General features: G+C 38.4%; 1 protein-coding gene across 1 annotated transcript in view; it reads left to right on the top strand.

Annotated features, from left to right (window-relative positions):
- The first annotated feature begins 549 nt into the window (after window positions 1-549).
- The window catches only part of zgc:66447 (SLAIN motif-containing protein-like), a 129105-nt gene continuing 116890 nt past the window's right edge, over window positions 550-12764 (top strand). The window contains exon 1 of the mRNA XM_060927596.1: window positions 550-705. The gene's annotated coding sequence lies outside the window, so the exon portion shown is untranslated. The remainder of the gene's footprint in view (window positions 706-12764) is intronic.

Consider the following 12764-nt stretch of genomic DNA (forward strand, 5'->3'; position numbering starts at 1 on the left):
AGCCGTTAAAAAAATAATCAGAGACTGCACTGGAAAAGGAAAAAAAACAACAGTTAAGGGGAGCGCTATAAAGATATGTAAGGAATGTGGGTAAAGTTGAGAAAATAAGACGGGGGGGGAGTCAGCCAAATACACGCGATGTGAGTGGCAATATGGCTGCCAGATAGCGTCACTTATCTCTACAGCGGGGAATGGGCTATTAGCCCTCCAGATTTTTATGCAGTGCTCAGTGGTAAATCTTGACAGTGTTGCGCTGGCAACCAATCACTGATAACCATTGTCAGACACGCCCCAACTCCGGGCTATGATTGACTTAGTAGAGGAAGCCTTTTTGTGATTGGAAACTACTGGCCAACTGGATATTGCAGGAGGCGGGTTCTATTCGACTGTGGTTTCGAGTAGATTGTGAGAGTCGTGCAGGAGGCGGGTTCTGTTCCATTGTGTGGGGGGGCCGGACCCGAGGGTAACGGAGAGCTGTGTTTGGTTGGTTTGTAGACAGGAGGTGAAAGATTTCATCTGATTGGTCCATCTAGACTCATCATAAACTGGTTGGTTAGAGCAACAGCTAGCTAGCCAAGGCTGTTGTAAGATAATTAAATAGGGAGAACGGAAAGTGGTTATTTGGTAAAAAAGAAAAAAAAAAGTTTAGGTTTAAATGTTGCACCTAGGCTGTCTGTGATTAAAGTTTTGGACACATTTGGTGAGGTAAGTAGTTTAATATTGGCTGTAGACTGGGAAAATTTATACTCGATAACCACACGCAGCCCACTGTTCACCCGGCAACAGTGCTAGCTGGCTATTCAGCTAATGTCTGCCGTTGCTTTAGCTTGGTTTTGTTTTGTTGCTAGGGAGCAGTGTATACTGACTCGATATTTATCTCGGCAGAAATCTTTACAGTATAAGACTGCAAATGTTAATGCTGTACAATATGCAGGTTACTAGAATACATGTAATATGAGGACCAGTTCTGCAATGCAACTTTATTAATTCTCCCACAGGGTTTTTCAGAATTAACTTTTTTTTTCATACAATTAGCCTAACCTGCATGTCTTTGGAGTGTGGGGGAAACCCACGCAGGCAACATGCAAACTCCACACAGAAAGGCCCTCGTCGGCCGCTGGGCTCGAACCTAGGACCTTCTTGCTGTGAGGCGACAGTACTAAACACTACGCCACCGTACTGCCCAAGACACTACTGCTCTTCACCAGTATTTACAGATTTCACCAGGGTAGCTTAGCTGGCTTACCGTGGTTTAGCCCCTATCTTGTTCGCCACATCTTCACGTGTTTTAACCCCATCATTGCATTGAACTAAGTTTGATCATAAAGATCAGCAAAAGCCAAAATATAACAAGTAGGAGAGCTTTTCATCGTGCTATGCAGGAAGGATTATTGCTTGTGTTTAACATCTGATATGTGACACGATTGAACATACTAAGGACAAGAGGAATATAAAATCGCTCCACGTTATTACCGGTGTCACGGTCTGAATTTACCACCAGTCTGAATTTACCAGGTAAATTTATACTGTAGCAGCCACGGTCTGAATTTACCACAGTATAAATTTACCAACTTGGTATAATTGGGCCTAGTCTGAATTTACCAGCCTAATATGGATTTATGTTCATACTTGAATTATTTACACTTTCTTGATGAATATTGATTTGTTTAAGTAAGACTCCTCATGATTATAATAATTTAGTTATTCTATCAAATTTACCAACTTGGTATAGGGCAATTCCATGTAAATGTCAACCTCACCATGCAAAAATAAAGCAACATGTAATACATCAAAACCACTCCCAGAGATATCACCTAGGCCTGTATTTTACAGATGTGAATAAGTTGAACCAATTTGTAACCAACCTAATATGTCACTGTCAGTCTTTCTTATAATGTAAACCCCAAGCTAAAATCAACTTTGATCATGTACAATTATTGCCACAAGCCACAGAAATGTATGCTAAAATCCACAAAACAATAGCCATCCTAAATATTATTTAAGAACTTTGATAGTTTTAGCTGATATTTAGAGAGTTTTTCAAAGGGTTATGGTGGTTAAATTGCTGATTTTCTAAACATATGCCATGTCTATTTCAGACGCGTCACATCCATAACGGAATTTCGTCACATCCATAACGCTGACTTTTCCTTCCGAAACTCTGCATGAAATACAAAATATTTTAAACAAAGATTTTTTAATATTCACCTTGGACCCCTCTATCAAATGGATATCTCCATTTCGACATTAGGTTTACAATTTCACAGAGTTTGATAAAAATGTACAGTCACCCAAGAAAAGTGATACTTTTTCTGTCACATCCATAACACATCTTTTATTGGCATTTTCTGGCATGCCCTAGATGTACTATGGGAATTGTTCTTGTTCTATCACTTCTCCAGTATGGTACAGCCTTAAAATATGCAACACCTGTTTAAATACTGGGAGACAATAAAACATGCACTGGGTCATTTGTTGCCATTTTGAGTTCAAGTGTCGCGTCCATAACGCTGGAATTGCTCTATAATTAGACTGCTGTCATTGGGCCTTGTCAGAATTTACCAGCCCAATATGATAGATTTATGATCATACTTGATCCACAAATAAATTTTCACTTTATCTTGATGAATATTGATTTGTTTGAGTGAGACTCATCATGATTATAATAGTTATTCTGTCAAATTTACCAACCTGGTATAATTAGACTCCTGTCATTGGACCTAGTCAGAATTTACCAGCCCAATATGATATGGGATTTATGTTCATACTTGATCCACAAATAAATTTTCACTTTATTTTGATGAATGAATGAATGAATGACCCGTGTTTTAGTTCCAGTTTATGCACTAAGTAGGCTGATCAGGAGCAGCCAGGAATGATGAACTTTATCTTCATGAATATTGATTTAAGTATATATGAAAGAACGAAGTCAGAATGTAAAGTGTTTTGAACAACTTTATTAACTTCATTTACACATACTAATAAAATTAAATCCAAATCATTCTTGTCTACTGATAATCAAATCTCACAATTGTAGTCACAATTCGCGTTCTATTAGTCCACAAATGTGTTGAAATGCTCGGTACAAAATCGCAGCAAGAAATGGTAAATTTAGACTTCCCGGAAGTTGACCGGGAAAAAAAAAAAATCGGTCTGCGCATGGTAAACTTATACCAGCGCACAATCAGACCGTGACCCCGGCGAACCATAGTATCATTCTTGGAATGACGATCGCATTTTTAGAAAATCTCAATTTAAATTTAGGAAGTCTTGAAACTGCTCTGTTGAGCTAGCATCAAACCCTGGATTTGATTCGGCTAGCGAGTTAGTTTCTTCAGCTACAGTTATCGACATCTTAACGATCTTTTGGCCATTGCAAAATTAGAAAAGACTTTCCATACGTAAATTGTGCATGAATAACTACTCAAACTTCCACTGGAAAAAATGAGCTGATTCCTGATTACTTAGCGTATCAGATCATGTGACATCATTCCACAAGTATTGTCCACCTTTGTCCACAGTTATCAACACCATTCCACAGTTATCGACATCCAGATGATTGATTATAAAAAAAGTTGGTATGTGGTATTAACATTCATCCATCCATTATCTGTAGCTGCATATTCTGTCCTACAGGGCCGCAGGCACGCTGCAGCCCATCCCTGATCATGTTTAACCTGTCAAATCTTTTTGTTCCACTTTCTACCCACTTTCTAAGTATTTTCGTAGATCACGTTTTGTTAATTGTTCATTTGTTGTTTTGTATTAATTTCTAGTTTTGTAGTTTACCAATAAATGTCAGGCAGTTGACATTAACTACATGAAAATCCAGGTCAAAGGTCACATGTCATTCCTCAAACCAAAACTTTATATTTTTACATCTAAAAATATAAAACGTCTACTAATATTGTAAATATCTACTGCATATATTACAACAAACTGGAAAATAAATTCTAAATGGAATAGAATTTAGAATTCTAAATTACTGCTGTCTATTAGCCTAGTAAACTAGACCCACCCGCCTAGTGGCCAAAAATATTTTTGCCTACGAGTGGGTCTAGCCTTGCACCATATCAACAAAACACCCCGGGCATCAAATCGTGCCCGCCAATCACAACGCAAGGTTTTTGTTTGGATTCTTTGGGCGGGCTTTTGCAGGAGTGACGACAAGGCTGTGCGACGCTGGAGAAAGCACAACAGGAAAGATGGCTACGGCTAGTGAACAGCGCGCGTTTGATTCCGCTTTGGAATCAGTTTTAGAAGAATTAGACTTGGAGTTTTCGTTGAAACATGAGCAGGAAGAGGCTCTCCGCTCATTCCTTTTCAAGAAGGACGTTTTCGCTGTTTTGTCGACCGGCTATGGCAAAAGTCTGATCTACCAGCTGGCTCTGCTGGTAGCCAAAAGGATGGGGCTAGTTTGTGCAGTACGAAGAATTAATAAACAGCTTTGAAACATTACTTTTTGATTGTTTCTTATTTTCCCGTTATTTTAAATTTAAGGGAAATTATTTCACCAAACACCACTAAATAAAAATAAAAACTCTCAACAGTTTTAAGCAAACCCTTGAAAAACACTTGGAAAAAAAAAGTGCATGTGAAGTATGTGGTACAGACTCCAAACTTGTGGTCATTATCTCCAAACTTCTTAATATCTAGAACCTGTTAATACGCATTTTGAAAAATTATTTATTTCAAGGCCTCCCCCACTGCTTTCTGTCGCTCTGACTACGTCACAGTCACTGTTGCGCTGATTGGTCAGAGCGTTGGCCTATATGCACAGAGACAGTTTGAAAGACAGCGGGTTGTTCCTCCCACACCCTTCGGAAATGTCTACGAGCGAGGCCAGACTAAATATTCACATTTAGTCTGGCTTGCCAGGCTAGCTGTCTATAAGAAAGACAATAAGTCTCTCCCTTCAAATTATTGACCAATTTCTTTAACCTCCATATGCTGCAAAGTAATGGAACATATTGTACTTAGTCATATGGCAAAACACCTGTCTAGAAATAGCATCTTAATCGATGAGCAACATGGTTTTAGATTAGACAGTGCGACTCAGCTGATACCAACGATTCATGATTGGGCGAAATCTATTAATATCCGTAGCCAGACTGACGCTATACTGCTCGACTTTTTTGAAGGCTTTTGACTCCGTGCCCCACCAAAGATTACTATCGAAGTTGGAGTACTATGGGGTCAGGGGAAATCTGCTATTGTGGATCAAGGCTTTTTTGATTAACCACTCTCAGTCTGTTTCAGTGAATAGTGTCCAATTTTCTCCTAAGCCTGTTGTAGGTGCAATTGGTAATTGAGTGATCAATCTCATTAAATCTGAAGGTTAATAATTAAATCGAATCAGTCTCATTGAATCATTTCATTGAATCGCTTTCATTGAATCAGTCTCATTGAATCATACCATTAATTTTGGTGCTTAATAATAAATTACCAAACAGCTAAATTATGATATATTCCAAATTATGATCACTTACCATATTACATAACTTGTATGCACCTTTGAATTCTTTTGAGATTGAGTGACTTCAAAAATGTCGGAACACAAACAGTTTCAATAATAAATTAATTTATTATAACAAAGATAAAAATTAATAATGTCAGCAGATATATACAAATATGATGATATGGTCATATACTTGGTGTGTGTGTGTGTGTGAGAGGTCTTGTGTGTGTGTGGCCTACACAAAAGAATTAGCTCTGGTAGCTAAGACAAAATAATTAGCTTTGTGTTGCTAGCTGAGGCAAAGGAAGGCTGTTTGTGTGTGAGAGGCCTGGTGACCACGTGTTTCTAAGTAACAAGGGAGTTAGCTTTGGTTGCTTAGACAAAAGAATTAGCTTTGGTTGCTAAGACAAAAGAATTAGCTTTGTGTGGCTAGCTGAGGCAAAGGAATGCTAGCTAAGGTGTGTTTGTGTGTGAGGCCTGGTGACCACGTGTTTCTAAGTAACACAAAAGAGCTAGCTTTGGTTGCTAAGACAAAAGAATTAGCCGTATGTGGCTAGCTAAGGTGTGTTGTAAGGCCTATGGCTTAGCTAAAAGGTTAGCGTGGGATGCTAACTGAGGTGTGTTGTGTGTGACCACGTGGTAAGGCCTTTCAGTCCCTTGAGACAATGCAGTTAGCTCTGGATGCTAATGAGACAGAAGAATTAGCCGTAGCAGCTAACTCACTAGCTTTATAACATTACCAAATTCACTGAAACCTTGATGAGGTCAAAATATGTGTAAGAATGAAATTAAGAGTGTTAGGAAGGAATAGAAGATAGCTTGCAACCTGTCTATTAAACAATTGAGAGATCAAAACAAAATAGAACAATCACTTCAACACAGTGTGCACACTTAAACATTTCCTGAGTTTAAATTCACACTACTTCAATAAAGCAAATTCCTAAAACTAGTTTTATGCCCAAGAATTTGCCAGTCTTACTTAGTATCTTGCTTATAGCAAGATTATGAGAAGTAGTTCTGAGACTTTGAGTTTCACCGTTGTGAAGCACGTGAAGCGCAGAGAATTTCTTGGTCCGACGCGTGGTCGCTTGTGATGAAAAGAGAGTCTCTGATCAGACAATGTGCACAGGATTTTTAATATTAGAAGGATCCGGTCGCTTCTAACTTTTAAATTAACTGCTTGGCAGCAGTTTGGTACGTACTTGATAATAGGCAAACAAACCAGCTGTAGCTCAAGCTGAGTTTAAAATCGTGTGATTCTAGAATCAACCGTGGCCAAAGGTGAAAGAAAAGCGCGAAACTCTGATTCTTGAGGAAAAGAAAAGACGTCTTTATCTGGTTTTCTGGTGCAGGGTATTTCTTTGTGTCTAGATGGCTTGGGATCCAGACGAGAGAGAGAGAGACACAGAAGCGTTGTTCCGTTTCTTATGCTTTCATGGAGGATGTGACGTAGATGATCCCGCCCATGCGTGACATAGGTCAACGCGGAAGTTGGTGATGGGAGTTGTAGTCCTTAAAGGGACTGTTGTAGTTCTTAGATAGACTGTGTACCTACACTGTTTTATCTGGGGTGCCTCAGGGCTCAATTTTGGGTCCAGTCCTATTCTTGTTGTGTATATAAATGATATTTCCAAATCAATTAATGCTAACCTATGCCTCTTTGCTGACGATTGCATCTTGTATAAAGAGATCCAAAGTACTCAGGATTGTTTGACTTTACAGGATGACCTGGATCAATTATCTTCATGGTCAAAAATGTGGGAACTGAACTTCAATGTTAGTGTTATCACTAAGGAATAACATGCAAGAAGTTTCCAACCCTGTTTCAATATACTGTACTCTAAATGGCTTGCCTATATCTAAAGTAAACTCTACTAAGTATCTTGGAGTGATGATGTCAAACAATCTGAGTTGGAATGAGCATGTGGAAAATATCTGTAAAAACGCAAATTCTACTCTGGGTTTCTTGCGCCGAGTACTGTCTGGATGCAGTCATAAGGTTAAAGACACGGCATACCGTACTCTTGTACGACCTAAACTTGAGTATGCCTCTTGTGCATGGAATCCACATAGTCAACAGAATATCAATAAAATTGAATCTGTCCAAAGAAGAGCTGCTCGATATGTCTTCGATGACTACTCATGATACAGCCATGTTACACCTATGATTCAAAGTCTTGGTTGGGATTCTCTCCAAGACGGAAGACTTCTCTCACAAGCCACCATGTTCTACAAAATCCAAATGGGTCATATTGGCATTTCATTTCCACCTGATGTTAAGCCAAATGAGAGACCATCGAGAGTTCCTAATTGCTGTCCTTTTAAACAAATGAAAGTGAACAATTACAAATTCTCTTTTTATCCGAGAACAATAGTTTTATGGAACAATATACCTTTCAATACCAATATAGATAGTTTAGATGCCTTTAAATCAAATGCTCTTTCAACGATTAGATCAGATTAGCTTTTACATATTACTTGTACAATGTTTCTGAATTAGTTTGTGTTATCTAATAATTTATTATATATTTTATTCTCCAAGTGGAAACCAGTGAAATCTAGGTTTTGTCATTCAGACAGAACTTTTCATAGGTTTTCATTTTGATTTATAATTCTAGGTTTGTCCTACATGCATGTACCTTTTTATTAGGTTAGTTTTTAAATAACTATTTAACTAAAATATAACGATATTTGGTCTTAATTATTATGTTTCTATTTGATAACATCAATTGTCTTATGGATCAATATACTTATAAAAAGTTATTTCTAATCTAGCTATTATAGCAGTTTTCAATTCTCAGACTGGATTAGTCTCTATCACTATTATAAATTTATTATATTTTTAGATCTTATAGTTCTAAATTTCATTTTTATTCCTAGGTTGGTTTTGCATGCATGTATTTCATTCACAAATTTATTTTTCTTAATTATATCTTTTGTATTTTTATCCATGTATTTATATGTTGTTAATTTATTGAATGCACTCGTTCCGGTGGGGTTAGTTGCCCGTGGACCGTTGGGGGTGGGTCCGGGGGATCATGGATGCACGGGTCCCTTGTTAAGGGTCCCTTGCTATCCATGGCCCCTTTGTCCTCGCCCTTCAGGCTTGCAGATGGCTGAATTCATTGAAATGAGTGTTTTTATATTGTATGTATTATATAAATAAAATATTTCTTTTAGCTCTCCTAGTATAGTATTTACTGTTTTAGGAGTATTTTGATTAAAGATGAAGAAAAATCTGAATATTTCAAGCATGTCCTAGCATTTTTTATGTTAGGAATTTAATTCTGGTCTAATTCTATTTATTTCAATAGGATTCTGAATACTCTAAGCATTCCATTCTGTTATGAATCAGAAAATTATTATAAATCATAGCACCTTTAAAAAAAAAAAAAAAGTGCTTCATCTACTTAACAAAGATAGATTCAGAACAGTTGTAAATATAACTTAATTCCACAGGGTGTCGATAATGGTGGACACTGGTGAAAGTGATCACTATTATTGACACCTCACGTGACCTCTCAAATGCACATTTAGCTACAAAATGGCGACTGTCAAACGAAAGAGTAAGAAACAAAGTAGGTTTTGACAAGGATGTCATGAAATATCAATGAATTTGATCTTTCCACCATGCTTACTTGTGGTGGTGATGTCTGGCTTTTCCTCAAATTGCTGATCGTGCTTAAAAAAAAAATCCCATCTCGGGTAACAAGCTGTGTTGTCAGACGACAAGATCCGGTGGGGGGGCTTCCAGTTGATTCATCTCATCTCATTAGCTCTAGCCGCTTTATCCTGTTCGCGGGGTACACCCTGGACAAGTCGCCAGGTCATTGCAGGGCTGACACACAGACACAGACAACCATTCACACCTGTGGTCAATTTAGAGTCACCAGTTAACCTAACCTGCATGTCTTGGACTGTGGGGGAAACCGGAGCACCCGGAGGAAACCCACATGGACACGGGGAGAACATGCAAACTCTGCACAGAAAGGCCCTCGCCGGCCATGGGGCTCGAACCCAGGACCTTCTTGCTGTGAGGCGACGGCGCTAACCACTATACCACCGTGCCGCCCTCCAGTTGATTGATTAACCAATAATAACTGTTGTAACTGAAACTTTTTTTTATAAAGTTTTTTTTTTTTTATTGGTAAATCTGAAAAGGTGTCTAATTATGGACTGTTGATAATTGTAGCCATTGCTCTACTTTAAGTTATTTGACTTCTTGTAAATTGAAAAATCCAGTCAAAAACTTCAAGTTCAGATTTTCCTTTAACAAAGCTCTGTTCTAGGGTTGGGTGGTATTACGGTAAGAAGGTATCCCGAGGGGTATCCAAAAGTACCAACGGTATCGGTCTCGTTACCGTCATTTTAAAAAAATATATAATATCTAAATAAATATGGAGTACATGAGGTCATAATATAAAATAATAAATTGAAGATCATCCCGAATAACTGTGTGATCGTATTTTCACTAATTCTATCAATATCCTAAAGAAGTTCTCATCGCGTGCAGGGTTGTTTATGTCGTTACCATGGCAACCCTGCGTGACATTTGGAGTCTGACAGAAAGCTTCGCAAGAGACTGAGACCGCGGTTGAAAGATGGCAAGTCAAGACAACGAGTTAGTGGCAAAAAAAAAATACAACATCGGCAGTGTGGCAGTATTTTGGTTTCAAACCAAACGAAAAATCTAATATGTCCCCTAAGGCACACCATAGCCTGGGGTACTCCACTTCCACGAGATCTCTCCAATGAGTTGTGTTTTGAGTAGGTTACATGAGTAACAACAAGGTAAAATAATATAACGTATGACATTTGGGATGTGGGTAATAAACGTTTGAAATGTCATCTACTGAAGAAACGGAAGAAAACATCGTAGCGTAAACTGTTAGGTTTCTGGTGGGAATTAGCAATGCGCTTGCTATCTTTGTTGGGTGTGTTAAACCGTATGGATTTAAGTGGAATAATTGTAAGGAGTTATGTGATCAAGACAACGTTTTAAGCAAGGTAAGGCCATTTGATTATTAATTTCCCCGCCATGGCATGACGTGGGCCCATATGATTTTGCCTTGTGCAGCTATCACGCATTTGAATTAGGTTCGCCTCATTTGCGCTGAAGAATATGGTTTATCGCGCAGTCTAAACGGACTTGGGTGTTGGTTGATTCTTTTTCTTTTCTTTTTTTATTTCCCATGCTTGAAAGGGTATGATCCTGCTCATCGTGTACTTTTTTTGATGGAGTAGGTGAAATAGTGCTGCAAACGGCGTTTCAACGCAGACGTGTAAACGACAGTTGAATGCTATTTTCAAGATGAAGGAAGAGTTGCGTGATGCTTTGAAATATCTCTTAATCCATTCATCAATGCACAAAATTCGCTTTGCTGCTTAATCCATACCACAATGCACATAATTCGCTATGCTGCTTTTAAATAGTACATTTGAGGCATAGGCGCAGGTCTGGACAAGGTCCGCCGGTATAGGCGCACGTTACACAGTAGGCCGAAACAAAATATTTTTTTCTCGGTAATACCGTATACCCCGGGAAAACACAGAGACAGTTTAAAGGTATCAAAATTTGGATACCGCCCAACCCTAGGTTCTCTTTAAATCTAGAATGATTAATCATAGACCCATATTTGATCAAGTTTATTTATGATCACATTTAAACATGGCTAAACCACCAAATACCACTTAGCTGCATTTAATATTCAAGACAAGTTAGGCAATACACTTGACCCAAGTGCATGACAAGTTTATTATTATCTTTGTCATTAACTTCAAGTGAGAGAGAATGACTCTTTATATCACCTGTAACATAAGTTATAACAGGAGATAACGTGGCTCTCTGACATTCATGTAACTAGAGCGGCAGCTACAGTTATTGACAGTCCATAAGTATCAACACCTTTTCAGATTTTACCAATAAACAGTTTTACAAAGGTGAGATCTTTGTGTGACATAGTTGAAGTAGATGCAGTACTTTAAAAGTGCTGTTTTTTGTTTGTTTGTTTGTTTTTGTCCCCCCCAGTTCATAACAGAATTGAATGCTGAGTGTATTTGGAATCCTATTGCAATAAATAGAATTGGACCAGAGTTAAATTCCTAGCATAGAAAAATTACATGCATGAAACATTCAGATTTTTCTATTCCATAAATTTATTTATTTATTTTTTTTGCAGTTTGTTGTAAATACCTACCGCACATTACAATATCAGTAGACATTTTATATTTTGGTTCAAGGAATGACGTGTGACCTTTTAACCTGGATTTTCATGTGGTTACAATGTCAATTAACTGTTGACATTTATTGGAAAACGGGCGGCACGGTGGTGTAGTGGTTAGCGCTGTCGCCTCACAGCAAGAAGGTCCTGGGTTCGAGCCCCATGGCCGGCAAGGGCCTTTCTGTGTGGAGTTTGCATGTTCTTCCCGTGTCCGCGTGGGTTTCCTCCGGGTGCTCCGGTTTCCCCCACAGTCCAAAGACATGCAGGTTAGGTTAACTGGTGACTCTAAATTGACCGTAGGTGTGAATGTGAGTGTGAATGGTTGTGTGTCTATGTGTCAGCCCTGTGATGACCTGGCGACTTGTCCAGGGTGTACCCTGCCTTTCGCCTGTAGTCAGCTGGGATAGGCTCCAGCTTGCCTGTGACCCTGTAGAACAGGATAAAGCGGCTAGAGATAATGATGAGATGAGATTTATTGGTAAACTACAAAATTAGAAATTGATACAAACAACGATTGATTAACAAAATGTGATCTATGAAAATGCGTAGAAAGTGGAACACAGATTTTCTGACACAGCTTAAACATTCAGTTCATTTGTTTACAAACATTAGAATTACTTCATTTATGTAAGCACCAACACTGATGTAAAAAATATATTGTACTAAATATAAGTCTATGTAAAACAAATTTTAAATAAAAACTGTTTTGTTAACTAAATGCCACATACCGATTACTTAAAAAAAATCTGGATGTCAAACGCTACGTTCACACTGCATTTAATATTCAATTCCGATTTTTTTTTTTGAAATCCGATTTTGAAATGAAGCTTTCGTCTAAACGGGGGAACAGGGGCGCTGCGCCCTCTTACTCTCGGCGTGCGCCCCTTACCGACTCCGTGAAAACATCCCAGCAACACTACGTGACAATGTGTCTGATCATCAAATGCGTTATAATTGCTCCAGAAACATTCCAATCATAGTAGATACGCAAAAACAATCTGAATTGGCGTTTTCCAGACTGAGGCGCCATGTTGTTTAGTTGTTTACTTGTCACGGCTGCTCTCGCGAGATTTGAGTTTTTTTTT

The sequence above is a fragment of the Neoarius graeffei genome, chromosome 8, assembly GCF_027579695.1.
Source record: "Neoarius graeffei isolate fNeoGra1 chromosome 8, fNeoGra1.pri, whole genome shotgun sequence".
Taxonomy (NCBI): Eukaryota; Metazoa; Chordata; class Actinopteri; order Siluriformes; family Ariidae; genus Neoarius; species Neoarius graeffei.